Here is an 11,750-nt window from a genome sequence, read left to right on the forward strand (position 1 = left end):
AAGGCTAGGATCCAATATAACAATTCACAAATAAGAAGAGGGATGTCATAATCTTATTGCGAATTGATGAAGGTAGGTAAAACAATTTACTAATTACAATCTATGCAATTCCTAGATCTTTTGATATTCATTGAATCTTATCAATAGCATGTTTAATCTCATATTATGTTCTTCTATTTGTGACTGGGATGCTGTGGATCACAAACAAGATGTGAATAACCATGCAAACATGCTTGGCAACCTCGATGTCATTTATCATATCTAATTAATATGCCATATAACCACACAAACTACATTAATAATGATAATTTTCAAGATGCCCATCATTTCTCTTTAAAGTCCCTATTAGTGTGCCAGTTAACCACACATGCTCCCCTAACGACATATAAAGTATGATGTGCGTTTTCATGGATTAGCATACTTTTCACATTTTTCCTAAAGTAACTATAGTGGGAATTTTTAAGAAAGTTCTAGTACTTTTATATCATTATAATTTTTATGAGATTATGTCCTATCAAACCCTTCGGCTAACGACCCTCCACTACACAGGAGAGCGGTGGGTGAGACTAGACATCATTTCAACGACCATTTTATAGGCCACTTCCTTTTACTCTCTTTATTACCTGGTTTCGTGAATGAGGCCTACTATTTATTTGACTGATTTTTCTTATACATATAGTAATCAACTTTTAATAATATATGTAAGGTGTATTTTAAAACATTTCAAAATACAAGGTTTAAAATTTTAATTATCTAAATTAAACTTTTTAATTCAATTAAATTTAAACCAATTATGATTTAATCTTTATAATTTATTAAATATTAATTAAATTAATTTAAATCATTTATGGATTATATGATTATTTACTATTAAGTAATTAATAAAATATTTCAAATTTAATCCTAATCTAAACCCTTCTAATTTTCGAAAATTAGGGTTGGGTTTATCAGGTTTTAATTATTCAAATTTTAAGGATGTAAAAATAATAAATACAGAAACAAGATAAAACCCTAAAGGACCCCCCCTATTTTCCAAAATAGGGTTATGGAGGCTATGGTTCCAAGAAAACCTAGCAAAATCAAAAATCACGGCCATTAGGGTTTAATTTCAATAAATCCTAATTTTGATCTATTCACTATTATGCACAATCAAATAGAAACTATGACTTTGATACCACTGCTGGTTTTTATAGGTTATAATTAAAACATGTGGTGGAAAAACTTAACCGTTAAGTTCAGATGCAACCTATGTAGATCTAAGTTTTCTCTATTGATGACAACAATCTATGAACGTCAAAAACCCTAAAGGAAACCCTATGATAATCCAAAATTACAAGGGATTATAGTTTACATACCTTTTGATTATTATTGCAAATAATCAACCAAATCCTTCTTCAAAAAGCTCTTAGAAAGCAAGCACTAGAAATCTAATCCCTCTGATGGTTTGTAGCCAAACCCTAGCAAATAAGAATACTTGAGGAGAGAGAATATGGAATATGATTTTTGGCTATTCCTTTGGTAGAAATGGTTGTCCGAAATGAGGAGCCAAGGGGCTCTAGTTATAGTTGATACAAGAAGCCTTTGAAACCCTAATTTGAATAAAATAATATTATTTCAAATTTAATAATTATCCAGCTCCTTAATTATTTTTAAGGATTAATCTAAAATCCTTAATAGACTCTAGAAACCATTCATAACTCATGTAAGGTTCTGGAACCTCTGTTGTTCAACTATTAAACAACTACAACTTTAGTCCCTACACTTTTAATTAATCCAGTTAATCCCAAAATTAATTCCAATTAATTTCTGAATAATTATTAATTAAATAATATCATTTCAAATTAATATATTAATCTCATAATATATTAAAAATTATTTATTGCTATTCATTAATCATATAATAAATCAATAAATCAGTCTCTCTCTCTCTCTCTCTCTCTCTCTCTCTCTCTCTCCAAAAGTGCTTCTAATCAATTAATAGTTTTGAGGGCAGCCCAAAAGGACTTTTGGTTTTAATTCAAGTATATACCAATTTAGTTATCGTCTTAGACACCTAATCCAACATATAATGTATTCTTGGTAGTGAGAGCGGTAGAAGTTGATTATCATCTGATAGGTGAGTCTTCTCACTATAATCATGGGTCGAAGGCACTAATGTCAGCCCACTGGATTGTGTTATGTAGAATGATAGTTGTCTTTGTGATACTTGCATGGAAGACCCAGGGGGTATCCCGCGATATATGTATGAAAGACCATTGGGGTATCCCATGACAAATGCATGAAAGACCATGGGGGTTGTCCATGGCAATTCAAGGAAAGACCATGGGGGTAGCCCATGGCACTTAGTTGTAAGATCTTGGGGGTAGCCCATGCCAATAGTATGTATGGTATGTGGTATTTTTGGGGAACTCACTAAAATTTATGCTTACGTTTTTGTGGATTAAAATTTCCAGGTATTGCTAATTCGAAAGGGAAGGGCCCGACGTGATCGCACAGCATCCCCCTCAAGATTCCGCATTGATTACCATTTTACTCTGATGATTTCGATACACTATATTGTGACTGATTTTGTGACACCTGATGTATAGATTGATGATTTTAAAATGAAAAAAATAACTCTATTAATGGGATGTTACACGAAATCTCTAGCCTCCCCAACCCCCCCCCCCCCCACGAATCCCTGGATTACCCGCCCCCACCCCCGTTTCCTCGCCCCCCCCCCCATTTGGGTTGTCTTTTTTTTTTGGGCTAAAGAAGCTACTTTTTGGGCTAAAAGAAGTTTTTTCGGCTAAAAGAAGGTTTTTTTGTGGGGGGGGGGGGGGAGGGGAAGGGGGAGGGAGGGGATAGTTATTTATACCATAATTTTACATGTAAAAACATAAATATTACAACATCTTAAAAAGATTATTCTAATAACTTAAAAACAAGGTATTTTGTTGAATTTTTGAAGCTGAAAATATCTGTTATTATTTATTATATTTTTATAATTAATATATATTAATGTAAATAGTATATTAACGGGGCGCCCATTGGGGTTCGGGACAGGACTGTCCATCGCCGCCCCGCCCCGCCCAGCCCCAGAAATTAAAACGAGGGTTAACCTTAACCTCACCCCTCCTTGCCCCCGATTTTTAAAGAAATATCCCTCATACAGGATCGGGGTCCCACGGGTTTGGGGTCCAACCAAACTTTTTCACATCCCTAGGCACCATACACTAGACAAATATCAAGCATTTCCTTCGAGTGTCGTAAGATCCACTTGACCATTTCCCAATGAGCTTTCCACTGATTGCCTTGAACCACCAAAGAAGTACGAACACGTTTGGATTGATCATGATAGAACGACCACAAGGCTTTCTCAATGTAATAAGAAATGTTTAACCATCCTGATTATGTATCCCTCCGAATCTCTAGCCTTGTTAACTTCTTTTTAAGTCCTAAATCATTCATCACAGGCTCATTCTCTGTAAGCTTTTTGAATTTGTCTTTCCTGACATCAGCTTCACCAGACACTTCTTCCCTGGGTTGTTCAATGGATTCTTCATGATTATTTTGTTCCATGCCACCCTGTTGTTCCTCATTTATCACAAAACTGTGTGATTTTCTATTCCAAAATCCACCTTCTGGCTTGCACCCTGATCGTTTCCCGCAACACTTGTACCACCTCTTCTCTGGTTGCATATAGCTAATCCAAAGGTCACATCTCTACTAATAATGAATTTTGGAGTCTTTCCTTCTTATATATACCACAGACAATCACCTTTACCTCCATATACATATCCTAGGAATATGCACTTCATTGCCCTTGGCATCAGTTTACCATCATTCACATGAACGTAAGTAGGGCATCCAAACATTCGTAAACTAGAATTATCAGAGGGTTTCCCATGCCACACCTCTTGAAGGGTCTTACCATTAATTACAGTTTATGGAGATCTATTTTCCAGATAGCATGTAATGTTGATTTCTTCTTCCCAGAATTGCTCTTATAAACCAGTAGATAGTCACATGCACTGAGCATGCTCCACCAGTGTTTGGTTTATCTGCAAAACCACTCTGCTTTTCTCTGGTGTTATTTGTAAAGTGTAATGTCTCAGTACACCTTCTTTTTTAAATAATTTGTCAAACTAAGCCTTGCATAACTCCAACCCATTTTCTGTTCTGAGTGACTTGACTTAGTTCCTGGTATATTTTTCAACCATGGTCTTCCACTCCTTGAACCACCCAAACACTTTGTGCTTTGTCTTCAGAAAGTACACACATGTCTTCCTTGAGTAATCGTGATAAAATACACAAATTATTGACATCCACCATGAGACTTCACAGGAAAGGGACCCCATAGATTTGAGTGAACACACTCGAGGATCTCCTTTCTTACGTGTTGAACCAAATTGAACTTCACCTTGCATTGTATCTCTTGAACACAAGCTTCACCACGTTTAACATTTCTAGTTTCATCTCCACCAAACAAGCCCTTCTCGCTCATATGTCCCAAATGATGATGCCGTAACTTTCTTTCATCATCATATTGATCCAAGGATTGGGATACAGTCAGCGTTCCTCTAATCTTCCAAAATATAAATCCCATGACGATTCATATTTCCCTTCATAACTACAAGAGCACCCTTGGAGACTCTTACATAGTCACCCTCTCCAGAATACTTCAACCCATCATTTTCCATAGTGCCAGGAGAAATCAGATTCTTTTGAAGCTCTGGGACGAACCAACAATCTAGATTCTTGACCATAACATCGGGCATCTTGATCTGCACTACGCAACTTCCGTGTACCCTGCTCATCCAATCATAAACCATGTTGATTGTGCCATTCTGCTCTTTAAAGGAGTCGAACCAGTCGCGCTTATAAGTCATCCCTTTAATCCAAGACCCAAGCATAAGCAGAACTAGTTGTATATACAATCAAAACATCACCATCATCCCTTTAATCAAAATTTCCTTAAACCATAACAACATTGTTGTTTCTTGATTCAACACCATTATTCCCTTTCTTTAGCAATGAACAATCTCTTTTGAAGTGCCCCTTATCCTTGCAGTTATAACATTTGATGTTGGTTTTAGATTCAGAACTTGACTTCCCTTTGTTACTTCCACCTCTATCTGATGTTCTACCTCTACATGCGAACAAACCGGAACTAGAAACTTTTTCTCCAACGAAAACCTTTCTTTTCAGTTCCTTGGACATCAAATAATCCTTCACGTCATTCACAATGAGCGTTTTCCTACCATACGACATGGTATCAAAGAAATTCACATAAGAATTCTGCAGTAAACATTAGAGGATAAGTGCTTGATCTGCATCTTCAATCTTTACATCCACACCTTGTAAATCTGTAACATCCTGATGTTTAGGTACTTCTAAATTTATCCCTTTAAGTTTATTATATGACATTTTGGTCCGTAAGTCCATGAGAATGTACCTTAAAGCCCTAATGGCTTTCTCGTAATTTTGGGTAGGTGAGGTATGCCAAGTGTACATGTGTGTACGCGGAGCGTACTAAGGCACACCCTAGTATGTTGGGCGTACACTTATGTATGCAGCACGTACTCAATAAAGTTGGAACCCTATTTTATAGGGTTTGGGTGGTATTTAAGCATCTTTATGGCCTCATTTCTCTTCACCTAATCAGCCTCTACCCTACCTTCATGATTTAAAACCCTAGAAGCATCTTGTGAGGCCATTTCAAACATTAAAGAGTGTGTTTGTGTGAGTAGAAGAGGAAGGAAGAAGATCAAGCTCAACTTGGAGGAAAAGGCACCTTAGATCTGTGATTCATCTTTCATTTGCAAGCCTTTCAAGGTATAATGCTTGCACCTTTGTCTCCTAATCTTGTAGATATAGTAATGGGGGTTTTATGTCATCTTTTTGGTCCCAAAAGTCTCATCATGAGCGTGGCATGTTCTGGATGTTTTGAGTTGTCCTTTCAGCCCTAGGAGGGGTCCTTAGCCATAAAAATGAAGTCCCTTTGGTTGGTTTTGCTCCATGCATCTTGTAGGAGGTCTTAATGGATTAAGACGTTGTGTTAAGCTCTTATTAGGCGTGTAAAGTCATAAAGTTTGAAACTTTATGACTCTAGGGTATGTTTTGGTCATGGATCTGAAATATAGGCTTAAGTGCTTAAGCCATGAAGCACTAAATGGAGTTTGGAAGCTGCGAGGGTACGCCCCGCATGCATAAGAGTACGCTCCGCATACTCGGTCAACCACCTCGATGGTGGTCAATGTGACAACCCGAAATTTTCACTTGTATAAACTCTACAGTCAAACACTACAAACAATAGTTAAATTCATTTTTGGAGAATTTTAGCCGGTTTAAAGTCCGTTTGGGTGTTTTATTTTATTTTCGTCAAACGAATAAATAAAAGGAAGTATCGTTATGAGTGAGGTGTAACAATTTAACATTTTAACACCTTAACAAGGTGTTTACGACCAAACTTGGGGAGTTTGGGCCGTAAACTCCCTCTTGACCATGAACTCATGCTTAAGGCATGAGTTTACCCTTATTCCCTCACTTCCTCACTTTACACCTTCAAGTTCAAGAACACCCACCACTTCTCAAGTATCATCACACACTTCTTCCAAACCCTCCAAAATGTAAGTTCTTCTTTACTTGTTTTGTTGTTATAACACCTTATCTAGTGTTTATACATCATTTCATCCATGAATTCTTCATTTTTACTTAGCTCTTCATGTGTTCTTCAAAACACCAAGAACACCAAGAACACACACTAGTGTTCTTAGCCCTTAAACACTCTTACAAGCTTCCTATAAGTAAGTACACTCTTCCTAACTAGTTACTTGCTTAGGATACTTGCTAAACCCTTGAAGAACATCAAAAACCCTCAAGAACACTTGTGTTTATGGTCAAGGGATATCCTTGAACCGTAAACACCATCTAATGGTGTTTAAGTGCCCCTAACACCTTCTAAGGCTTGGATATTGGACTAGAACCTTGCATGCATGAGCTGGAAACACCAAAACACGAAATGGTTGGAGTGACCATGAGTTTACGGCCGTAAACTCATGGGTTTACGACCGTAAACACATGTGTTTACGACCATAAACTCTCAAAGGTGGTCCAAGGACCGTAAACTCATGGGGGAATTGACCAAAACCCGTAACCACAAGTAGGGTTACCAAATGAGGAGTACACTCCAATGTGAGGCCATACTCTCCTTAGATGCAACCCTTTAGCACTCCTAGCACTTGAAACAAAGTGTTTTCATGTATTAGGATGTCTTTACTTGATTAATTAGTTATTAAATGACTAATTAGATACATTTATGTATCACTACATGTTACATAGGATCCGTGTGTGTGTTCAAGTCCTCACTTGACACCTAGCATCCTACCCGGCACTTCCATCCAAACCACTCACTGCAGGTGAGTTCATACCCCTGAATTAACCTTTTAAATGATTTTAAATGCTTTTATGGGGGGGATACAAGTCGAACACTTCTAGTTATTGTTTTAATCACATGTGATTAATAACTAGTACAAACAGAAAGATTTACTACTACTTTCAAATTTCTATCAAACTTATGGATGTTCAAGCTTTCAAACCTTTTATTAAACTCTTATGATGCTAAAACAGTTTTCAAACTCTTTTATACTTGCAATATTGTCAAATCCATATCTACACCAGTATATTTATATAAGTAAGACTTAAAGGACTTAGGACTGATAGCTCACCTTACTTCCTGTTCCTTGTTTGGTTGTGGACTTAGGGTATCTTGTTATTTGTCCGAATGTCGTTTAATTCTTAGTTATATATCATGTATATATGTGTAGGATATAAAAGCTTTCACTTCAGTTCAGTACCTTTGTGTAACAAAGGCATCCAAACAACCTTATTATTTAACTATAATAGGTATAGTTAAGGGATTTCTACTCACTACTACTATTACAACGACCCATACAAGAGTCAGTACATTTATGATTTACTACTAAGTACTACATTGAGTAAAAAATACATGTTATACACTATACAAGAGAACATACTATACACTATACAAGAGAACATACTATACACTATACAAGAGAACATACTATGCACTACATAAACATTTGAATACTAAAACAAGATGTGACATACTACTTCTCGATACGACACTTCATTGTGCTATCACCATGTATCCAGAGTCTCCTGGAGGGAGAGTGGGCATTATGTGTATAGATCTATACGGGACAGACACTCCGACATCCCGACTGCTAGCTACAGTCCGAGCCGACTAGGCCTAGGGGTGACAAAATGTCACCATACTACGTGTGACCTGGAGGGTCATCAGTTATTCAGCCGTCGACAGCATGGTTACATACGAGTTCACATTCAAACCTTAAATTAATTAAATAAGGATTTAAGGCAAAAATGGACTTTGCGAGGCGTATCGCCTGGAGTCTACATATTTTCTACTTTGGACTTTTCGAGGCGTTCCGCCTGGATTCTACATATTACTACTATGGACTTTTCGAGGCGTATTGTTCATTCAGTACCAACTGGAGTCTGTGTCATTACTTTATGACTTTGTCACATACTCGTTAAGTAAACTATATTTTTTTATACTAATAGTTTTCACTGGGGAAAAACCCTTACATTTACAAAAGAACAATTATACAAACAATCGGGTCTTGGTAGAAGACTACCTTTTTACTGGAAAACATAGGGTTTTCTAGGGAGTATACGATTTCCAAAACATTTGAAATCAATTACTACACTACATTGTTACTAACATTTTTATACAAGCAATGACACTAAATACTTATGAACTCACCAGCTTTATGCTGATACTCGCTTTCAAAATAACTTGTATTCTCAGGTCATCAGTAGACAGGTACAGATGAAACTTTTGAGAAGATGGAGCACATACAAGACTCATCTTTTATTTTGATTATACTTTTGGTGTCTTACAAACTATACAGAACACGCTTGTATTACAATTATTATATTAATGCAATGGATGTTTTTGCTTGTGTTTACTATTATGCATTGTTATGATACTGTACATGACGTCCTCCACCCGAGAACGTTTCCGCCGTTCTCGGTTTTGGGGTGTGACAGTCAATGCGAGGCTTTGTGTATGCTAAGTGTACCTCCGTAGTACGCCCCACATACTCACATGGGTCAGCCTTGTTGAGTTGAGTCGGCTGGGTTGACTCAATTGACTTAGTGGGTTTGACCAGTGGACTTTGACTTTAATTTTGACCAAGTTTGACCGAGTTTGACAAAGTTTCACCATGAGGGTATTGTGGGTATTTTGGGATTTTGATGAAATTGGTCATTTTGTACAAATAGGTATCGTTTAGAAAGCTGATATTTGGAGTCGGGCCTCATTAGTTTTGTTTTGTTTGCAATGTGAGTTTTCATCACTGTACTTGCGGATCGAAGGCACCAATGACGGCCCATTGGATTGACATCATGTTATGCATGCTATTGTACTGTAGTGATCTGTTAGATCGGTATCCTGGTATATAGGATGATGCTATGCTTAGTGATTTGCAGATCTATTTGACTGGCTGTAGACTGCTATATGATTATATTTTATATCTGTACATGTTTGGTCCGTGGCTGAGGCTTCACTGCTTTGTGCATAAACCAACAGGGTGGGGCATACCAACCCGATGGTTGAATGGGCCCGAGGGTATTCCATCCCAAGGATGATTGGTCCCATAGTATGTTGGCATTCCAACCCGATGGTTGACTGGATCCATAGTATGTTGTCATTCCAACCCGATGGTTGAGAGGCATGGGTTATTCCAACCTGATGGTTGATTGGACCCATAGTATGTTGTTATTGTATACGTGTTATTTGTTTGTGTGTTAGTACTTTGGGGGAACTCAATAAGCTTTAGGCTTACAGTTTTGAGTTATGTTTTAGGTACCTCAGATGATCGTGGGAAGGAGAAGGTGTGATCGTGCACCTCCTCATATTCTAATTTATGATTTTAAGAAAAATCTGATATTAAACATGTTTTGAAAACAAAATTGTAAACATTGATGATTTGTGGATTGGTTTTAAAAAGTTTAAATTTTTCATGAATTTTGTGGATGTTACAAGTTGGTATCTAAGCCTTGGTTTGAGTGAATTAGAGAACACTCATGTGAATCCAGTCTCAAACTAAGGAAAAAGATTTTAAAACAACTTTCAATGGTTTTCAAAATAACCCAGGAGGATGCGGTGTGTACGATCAACCAGAGCCAGTAAGTAAACCCCAAATTACCACACAGTGAATTGAGATTTTGTTATGATATGTAAGAACAACATGCTAGTAATAGGATAGGGATCTTCAAGAATTGCATGATAGAATTGTCTGATATATGATTCCATATCTTTTGTAGAGTACTTGATTGATTGTTGTATAACTCTTTCGCGTGTGAACTAGCTATTGAGTGAATATGCTAAGTCACATGCTACATGGTTTAAATGATCTTAGGATAAGGGATTTGGCCCTGCTGTGCAGCTCTTGTCTGAGTCCAAGCTTTGTAGGATTGAATGTTTTAGTTTAAGATCGTTTAAACTGTGCGGCATGTGATTGTATTCATGCAATAATTATCTAGAACCAATGGAGGGTCGTGTGGCAGTTATTGGTAGGATGGGTTGTGTGGGGTCAACCAGCCAGTCTCGAGATGTGTAGACTTCCTCTTGTGTGTGAGGATTTCATATGTACGTATGCTAGTATGTATTGTTAGGGTTGTTGTGATGATCCTTAAGACAAATACGGGTAGGTGTGGAAGGTAGTATGGCCCGTACTACTGGAAGCACAGAACTCGTACGCACAGAAAGGAAGTCACAACCCCTAGGGCTTTGTTGGGAGTTGGTTCCCCTATTGATATGTGTATGTTATCTGATATCTCCCTGGTATATTTTTAGTATGGTGACGATGAGACGATTTGAGGTTGGATCCAGGTCGGGATCTGGAGCTGGCAGTCAGGGTTGGCCAACAGTGATATATGCTCGTATCAGAGAGATTATCCATGACGAGGTTGTGTCTATTGTCCGGGGGCAGATATCAGAGCTGTTTTGGTCTATCAAGACCACGATGATGGGTTTCTTTGATGATATATATGTTGCTTTATCTGAGGCTGTTGCTGCTGCCGCTGCAGTCGTCACGACTGCATGGACTGTTGTTGGGTGGGTTTTTCAGTATCGGCACTTCGACAACACGAAGCCCCCAACATTTGATGGCGTTTAGGACCCGATTATAGCCATGAGGTGGTTGTCTGATGTTGTGGGGTGCTTTTTCAGTAACCAGAAGTCTAGGTGCGCTCTGAACCTTCTGAGGTCCGGAGCAAAGGATTGGTGGAGACTTGCTACTAGTTCGTTTTCTTTTGAGCAGAGAACTACTGTGTCATGGGAGCAATTCTCAGATATGTTTTGCTACAAATATGTGTCATTGGTGGAGCGTGAGAGGTTGGCCCAGGAGTACCTGGATTTCAGGCAAGGTACGGAGTCAGTGACGAAGATCACCAAGATGTTCACGGAGAGGGCCATGTTTTGTCATGAGTTTGCCACCTCAGAGCAGGCATAGATGACCCGTTACTTGAGCATGCTCAAGACGAAGATCGGACTGTTTGTATCAACCCAACGCTATCGTTGTTTGTTGGAGTTGTAGGAGGCCGACAGGCTGTGTGAGATTGAGATTGATTTGCAGAAGAGGGGGCAGAGACCCTCCCCGACGCAGTCACATCCGACGCCAAAGTGGTTTAGGACCGCCGATTCTAGGTCGGGGAGTCAG

The sequence above is a fragment of the Lactuca virosa genome, chromosome 3, assembly GCF_052849685.1.
Source record: "Lactuca virosa cultivar CGN04683 chromosome 3, Lactuca_virosa_CGN04683_v6, whole genome shotgun sequence".
NCBI lineage: Eukaryota > Viridiplantae > Streptophyta > Magnoliopsida > Asterales > Asteraceae > Lactuca > Lactuca virosa.